This window comes from Arachis hypogaea, chromosome 20 (assembly GCF_003086295.3).
Source record: "Arachis hypogaea cultivar Tifrunner chromosome 20, arahy.Tifrunner.gnm2.J5K5, whole genome shotgun sequence".
Classification (NCBI taxonomy): Eukaryota; Viridiplantae; Streptophyta; class Magnoliopsida; order Fabales; family Fabaceae; genus Arachis; species Arachis hypogaea.
In genome coordinates this window covers 86,422,235-86,430,546 of record NC_092055.1, presented here as the reverse complement: position 1 = coordinate 86,430,546, position 8,312 = coordinate 86,422,235, and the positions used below count along the sequence as shown (strand labels likewise).

The 8,312-nt window shown below is 37.1% G+C and overlaps 1 non-coding gene across 1 annotated transcript; it reads right to left on the bottom strand.

Moving 5' to 3' along the window:
- Positions 1-6,466: 6,466 nt before the first annotated feature.
- Positions 6,467-6,574, bottom strand: LOC112788008 (small nucleolar RNA R71). The gene has a single exon (XR_003195389.1). It is a non-coding gene; the product is annotated as a small nucleolar RNA R71 (small nucleolar RNA).
- Between the last annotated feature and the right edge of the window lie 1,738 nt (positions 6,575-8,312).

Sequence of the window (8,312 nt, the reverse complement as noted above, 5' to 3'; positions counted from 1 at the left end):
GGCACTAAGCCAGGATTTGAAAGCTGCCCGAGTTAGAAGGGTAAGAACTTACATGTACACACTCTTATGTATCTTATTACTTAAATAAAATTTTAAAAGTTCCCTAAGAAAGTTTCCTACCAAGACGCATCAATCTACGATTATAAACGCAAAATTCCTCATCCGACCAAGAGAGGTCGGCAAGGTGAAGCAGAAAAGTACGAATTAATGCAAGAACTTATAAAAAGTAACCCATATATAGCGACCTGACGAGGTCTGATTAAAAATGGGATTACTAAAAATAACTTGAAGAAGGTCCGACAGAGAATTCGGACCAGTGAAAGGATCACTAAAAAGGGAACAAAACCACAAAAAGGCCAGAAAAGGTTGAAAAACCTAGGCCAAAAGTGCTTAGCCGAAAATACAAGTCTTGAAAAAGGACATTAAAAAGCAAACGCCCAAATCGTATGAAGGCTAAAAGGTCATCCAAAAAAACTAAAAGGAAAAAGGTTCCACACGAGAATACTACCTAAAAAGTTGTTTGGAACTCGACTAAGAATCCCGAACGGCAAGTCGCAAAGACGATATAGCTAAATGAAGAAAGGATGTCAAGGCGACCAAGGAAAAGGCATAGTTTAAAAGGCCAAAAAGGGAAAAGGCAATCGCCATCTCAAAGGGCATTGAACCAAGGAAACCCAAAGCACCTACATAAAGGTTGGAGAGCAAGCTCCAAACAAAGGTTGAAAAACAACCTCCAAATACAAGCATATCGACACAAGCATATCACTCCACACAAATTACAACATTAAAAGCTTAAAGGCTGCCGTTATAGTTTAAATTGTTTTTTTAAAATAAAAGTTCTCTCCCCAAGCCATCACCATCCATTCTTTCATTCAAGTGGGTAAATTCCTTATACTTAAGCCTTATTATTCTCCTTGAATATGGTTTGCTAGAGATGGATGGTCAACTTAGATATATTTATGGCTTTAAGAGCAAAAGGGAGATGGCTAGTGGTTGGAAATATCATTCTAGGTTCATGATGGCTACAAATTCAAAGCTTAATTGCAACGGTTGGTGTAGGACTTGATTGCTTGGGTCTAGGATGTTGTTTGGTTGCTTAAATGAGAATTCCAAGATTATGCCATCCAAATGGAATAATGATAATCAACTCAAAGATGGGTGTAGAAATAAGATATGGGATCCCGGCATACATGAGGATCAACTTTGGGAGCCCATAATCTATGAAGAACTCCATCAAAACTTGGGAGAATTGAACTTGAAGAATGGAGCTCATTGGAAATGCAAGAATTGGTGGATGTTCAAAGATAGCTTCAAGCACAATCCACCTTGAGAGGAGCTCCGCATAAGTCCAACTTAAGGATAATAAACAAAAGTGCTAGGTGGGAGACACCCCACCATGGTAACTTTTTTTCATTTTCTCTTTTTGTACATATTGGTAATTAGTTTAATTTCATGTTTTGTTGAGTTTGTTGAGCTTATTTGGTAGTTTAGTAGGTTAAATAAGGTTTTAAGGTGTTTTGGTAGCTGTTTGGAGGTTTGGAATGCTTGGATTGGTGCAAAAACATAGAAAAATTTTGAATAACAGAGTACCATCCACGCGTACACGCACTGCACACGTACGTGTGCATCAAGCATTTTCGACCATCCACACACACGCGTACATGGCGCGTACGCGTGGTTGCGAAAATTCCACCCCCATCCAAAATCCCGAGAGTTAGGCCTGCACTGTGCGAATATTGGGCCTAAGGCACAAACCAACCCGCTCGTGCGCGCACCTGGCGCGTACGCGTCCTTGATGCTAATTGTGCAATGCACGCGCACGCACGCTGTATGCGCGGGCACCGATAGCGCCACCTGCCCTCCTGGTACATGTTCCAGAGAGTTAGGCCAATCTTGGGCTGACACTATGTCCCGCGCATAATCCCACCCACGCGTGCGCGCACCTAGCACGTACGCGCCCTTCGGCCAAACTGCGCATCGGCGCGTACACGTGCATGACGCGTTCGCGCCGGTAAAAAAAAGTTTTTTTTTCCTCCTCTTCCATTTTCTTTTGTTTATTGCATTCGTATACTTCTATTCTTTACATTTCAATTTTGTTTTTATAGCTTGTTTTCATTTTATTTTCTAAGTTTCTCATTTTAATAATGGTGTTGAAGTTTCTTATACTCAATTGTTGAGAATTTTTGCATTGTTTTGGTGCTTCGTGACTTGTTGCATTAACTCTAATGTTTGTTCTACACACGAGGTTAGTGCTTTAGTCCTTCCTAACTCATTATCCTTTGTTCGTGAACTTCAATATCATTGAGTTAGGATGGGACCAATTGCTCTCCTGCTTATCACTAATATTGTTTGTGTCAATTCTTATTTGATCTTGATGCTCAATATGCTCTTCATACTTTGACTTTACTCTTGCATCAAGTATTAGTTAATATGCCTTAGCTTACATTATTTTCTCACTCACATGTTGTAGTTACCATGTAGTAGAGAACTTTACTCTTATTTGGCATTAGCCCTGATGAGCGGATAATTTATACGCTTTTTGGCATTGTTTTTACATAGTTTTCAGTATGATTTAGTTAGTTTTTAGTATATTTTTAATAGTTTTTAATTAAAAATCACATTTCTAGACTTTACTATGAGTTTGTATATTTTTCTGTGATTTCAGGTATTTTCTGGCTGAAATTGAGGGACCTGAGTAAAAATCAGATTTAGAGGTTGAAGAAGGACTGCAGATGCTATTGGAATCTGACCTCCCTGCACTCAAAGTGGATTTTCTGGAGCTACAGAACTCCAAATGGTGCGCTTCTAATTGCGTTGGAAAGTAGACATCCAGGGCTTTCCAGAAATATATAATATTCTATACTTTGCCAGAGTTTAGATGACGCAAACTGGCGTTGAATGCCAGTTCCATGTTGCAGTCTGGCGTTCAGCGCCAGAAACAGGTTGCAAAGTGGAGTTAAACGCCAGAAACAGGTTACAAACTGGCGTTCAACTCCAAGAAAGACCTCTACATGTGTAAAGCTCAATGCTCAGCCCAAGCACACACCATGTGGGCCCCGAAAGTGGATTTCTACATCATTTACTCATTTTTGTAAACCCTAGTAACTAGTTTAGTATAAATAGGACTTTTTACTATTGTATTTACATCTTCGGATCATCTTTGATTAGTTTTATGCTATCTTAGACTTTCATGGGGGCTGGCTATTCGGCCATGCCTGGACCATTAGCACTTATGTATTTTCAAACGGTAGAGTTTCTACACTCTATAGATTAAGGTGTGGAGCTCTGCTGTTCCTCATGAATTAATACAAAGTACTATTGTTTTTCTATTCAATTTAAGCTTATTCCTATTCTAAGATATCCATTCGCACCCAAGAAAATGATGAATGTGATGATTATGTGACGCTCATCATCATTCTCACCTATGAACACGTGCCTGACAAACACTTCCGTTCTACATGCAAACAAGCTAGAATGAGTATCTCTTGGATATCTAATACAGAGGACCGAGTCCGAGATATTGGAATCTTCGTGGTATAAGTTAGAACCCATGGATGGCCATTCCTGAGATCCGGAAAGTCTAAACCTTGTCTGTGGTATTCCGAGTAGGATCCGGGAAGGGATGGCTGTGACGAACTTCAAACTCGCAAGTACTGGGTGTAGTGACAGACGCAAAAGGAGGGTGAATCCTATTCCAGTATGATCGAGGACCTCCAGATGATTAGCCATACAGTGACAGCGCATCGGACCATTTTCGCAGAGAGGATGGAAAGTAGCCATTGACAACGGTGATGCCCTACATACAGCTTGCCATGGAAAGGAGTAGGAAGGATTGGATGAAGACAGCAGGAAAGCAGAGGTTCAGAGGGACGAAAGCATCTCTATACGCTTATCTGAAATTCTCACCAATGAATTACATAAGTACCACTATCCTATTTTATATTTTATTTATTTTCATCCACTATAATTTCTTAAAACAATTTAATCTGCGTGACTGAGATTTATAAGATGACCATAGCTTGCTTCATACGAACAATCTCCGTGGGATTCGACCCTTACTCACGTAAGGTATTACTTGGACGACCCAATGCACTTGCTGGTCAGTTGTGCGAAGTTGTGACAAAGAATTAAGATTATGAACGTGCGTATAAAGTTTTCAGCACCGTTACCAAGGAATGGAACCGTCACGATTTCTGCGCACCAAGTTTTTGGCGCCGTTGCCGGGGATTGTTCGAGTTTGGACAACTGACGGTTCATCTTGTTGCTCAGATTAGGTAATTTTATTTTAATTTTAAGCTTTTTATTTCTTATTTTCGAAAAAAAAATTTTTTTTTCCCTTTGTTTTCGAAAATTATTTTAAAATTTTTAAGAATGAATTCTAAAGTTTCAAAATGGTATGCTGAAGTTTGGCTGGCCATCAAGCTTTAGACTAACCTGGTATGATTCCTGGAATCTTGATTGAGGACTTTGAATTCATTACTTTCTTTTTCCTACATGTTTTCAAAAAAAATATACAAAAATCCAAAAAAAAAATTAATAAAATCATAAAAATCAAAAATATTTTATGTTGTTTGTTTGAGTCTTGAGTCAGTTTTTAAGTTTGGTGTCAATTGCATTTTTTTTCTAAAAATTTATGCATTTTTCGAAAATTCATGCATTCATAGTGTTCTTCATGATCTTCAAGTTGTTCTTGGTAAGTCTTCTTGTTTGATCTTTAAAATTTCTTGTTTTGTGTGTTTTGTTGTTTTTCATATGCATTTTCAATTTGTTAGTGTCTATACATGAAAAAATCTTTAGGTTTGGTGTCTTGCATGTTTTCTTTTCTTGAAAATTTTTCAAAAATAAGTTCTTGGTGTTCATCTTGACATTCAAAGTGTTCTTGGTGTTCATCTTGAAACTCATAGTATTCTTGCATGCATCTTTTATTTTAATCCAAAATTTTTATGTTTTGCATCAATTTTATGTTTTTCTCTCTCTTCATTAAAAATTCAAAAATCAAAAAAATATCTTTCTCTTTTTCACTCATCAAATTCGAAAATTTGAGTTGACTTTTTCAAAATTTTTTAAAAATCTAGTTTTTATGAGTCAAATCAAATTTTCAATTTGAAAATCTTATCTTTTTCAAAATCTTTTTCAAAAATCAAATCTTTTTCACCTTTCTTATTTATTTTCGAAAATTTTAAAAATATTTTTCAAAAATCTTTTTCTTAATTTTATCTCATAATTTTCAAAAATATTATCAACAATTAATGTTTTGATTCAAAAATTTCAAGTTTGTTACTTGCTTGTTAAGAAAGATTCAAACTTTAAGTTCTAGAATCATATCTTGTAATTACTTGAGTCAAGTCATTAATTTTGATTTTAAAAAAAAATTTCAAATCTTTTTCAAAGCTAATTTTAATCATATCTTTCTATCATATCTTTTTAAATCATAAATTTTTCAAAAAAATTTGATTTTAAAATATCTTCTCTAACTTCTTATCTTCTTATCTTTTCAAAATTTATTTTCAAATCCTTTCTCAACTAACTAATTGACTTTTTGTTTGTTTCTTATCTTTTTCAAAACCACCTAACTACTCTTCCCTATCTAATTTTCGAAAATACTTCCCTCCTTTTCAAAATTTCCTTTTTAATTAACTAATAGTTTTAATTTTTAATTCAATTTCAAATTTAATTTTCGAAATTTAACTTTAAAATTTTAATTTTTATTTTAATTAATTTTTGAAATTCCCTCTCTCTCATCTCCTTCTATTTGTTTATTCATCTACTAACACTTCTCTTCCACCCAAGAATTCGAACCCCTTCTTCTCCTCTGAGTTCGAATTCTTCCCTTCTTCATTCTTATTCTTCTTTTCTTCTAATCACACAAGGGAACCTCTATAATGTGGTAAAAAGGATCCCTATTATTATTTTCTGTTCCCTTCTTTTTCATATGAGCAGGAGCAAGGACAAGAACATTCATGTTGAAGCAGACCCTGAACCTGAAAGGACTCTGAAGAGAAAACTGAGAGAAGCTAAAATACAACAATCCAGAGACAACCATATAGAAATTTTCGAAAAGAAAGAGGAGATGGCAGCCGAAAATAATAATAATGCAAGGAAGATGCTTGGTGATTATACTACACCTACTTCCAAGTTTGATGGAAGAAGCATCTCAATCCCCACCATTGGAGCAAATAATTTTGAGCTGAAACCTCAATTAGTTGCTCTAATGCAATAGAACTACAAATTTCATGGACTTCCATCAGAAGATCCCTACCGGTTTTTAACTGAGTTCCTGCAGATCTGTGAGACTGTTAAGACTAATGGAGTAGATCCTGAAGTCTACAGGCTCATGCTTTTCCCTTTTGCTGTAAGAGACAGAGCTAGAACATGGTTGGACTCACAACCTAAAGATAGCCTGAACTCTTGGAATAAGCTGGTCACAGCCTTCTTGGCTAAGTTCTTTCCCCCTCAAAAGCTGAGCAAGCTTAGAGTGGATGTTCAGACCTTCAAGCAAAAAGATGGTGAATCCCTCTATGAAGCTTGGAAAAGATACAAGCAGATGACCAAAAGGTGTCCTCCTGACATGCTTTCAGAATGGACCATTCTGGATATATTCTATTATGGTCTGTCTGAGTTCTCCAAGATGTCACTGGACCATTTTGCAGGTGGATCTATTCACCTAAAGAAAATGCCTGCAGAAGCTCAAGAACTTATTGACATGGTTGCAAATAATCAATTCATGTACACTTCTGAGAGAAATTCCATGAATAATGGGACGCCTCAAAAGAAGGGAGTTCTTGAAATTGATGCTCTGAATGCCATATTGGCTTAGAACAAACTATTGACTCAGCAAGTCAATATGATTTCTCAGAGTCTGAATGGAATGCAAGCTGCATCCAACAGTACTCAAGAGGCATCTTCTGAAAAAGAAGCTTATGATCTTGAGAACCCTGCAATAGCAGACGTAAATTATATGGGTGAACCTTATGGAAACACCTATAACCCCTTATGGAAAAATCACCCAAATTTCTCATGGAAGGATCAACAAAAGCCTCAATAAGGCTTTACTAATGGTGGAAGAAACAGGTTTAACAATAGTAAACCTTTTCCATCATCCACTCAGCAACAGACAGAGAATTCCGAGTAGAATCCATCTAGCTTCGCAAATTTAGTCTCTGATTTATCTAAGGCCACTCTGAATTTCATGAATGAAACAAGGTCCTCCATTAGAAATTTGGAGGCACATGTGGGCCAGCTGAGTAAGAAGATCACTGAAACTCCTCCTAGCACTCTCCCAAGCAATACAGAAGAGAATCCAAAGAGAGAGTGCAAGGCATTGATATAACCATCATGGCCGAACCTACAGGGGAGGAAAAGGACATGAATCCCAGTGAGGAAGACCTCCTAGGACGTCCAGTGATCAATAAGGAGTTTCCCTTTGAGGAACCAAATGAATCTGAGGCTCATCTAGAGACCATAGAAATTCCAATGAACCTCCCTTGCTCATCAATGAACTGAGTGATCTGGATCAACTGACATTACCTCAGAAGAAACAGGATCCTAGAAAGTTCCTAATACCTTGTACCATAGGCACCATGACCTTTGAGAAGGCTCTATGCGACCTTGGGTCAGGGATAAACCTCATGCCACTCTCTGTAATGGAGAAACTGGGAATCCTTGAGGTACAGGCTGCCAATGTCTCATTAGAGATGGCAGACAAATCTTTGAAGATGGCTTATGGACTAGTAGAGGACGTGCTAGTAAGGGTTGAAGGCCTTTACATCCCTGCTGATTTCATAATTCTAGACACTGGAAAGGATAAGGATGAATCCATCATCCTTGGAAGACCCTTCCTAGCCACAGCAAGAGCTGTGATTGATGTGGACAGAGGAGAGTTGGTCCTTCAACTGAATGAGGATAACCTTGTGTTTAAAACTCAAGGATCTCCTTCTGTAACAATGGAGAGGAAGCATGAAAAGCTTCTCTCAGTACAGAGTCAACTAAAGCCCCCACAATCAAACTCTAAGTTTGGTGTTGGGAGGCCTCAGCCAAACTTTAAGTTTTGTGTTGAACTCCCATATCCAAACTCTAAGTTTGGTGTTGGGAATCTATAAAATTGACCTGATCACCTGTGTGGCTCCATGAGAGCCCACTGTCAAGCTATTGACATTAAAGAAGCGCTTATTGGGAGGCAACCCAATTTTTATTTATCTAATTTTATTTTTATTTTTATTGTTCTTTCATGTTTTATTAGGTTCATGATCATGTGGAGTTACAAAATAAATACAAAAATTAAAAACAGAATAAAAAAACAGCAGAAGGAAAAT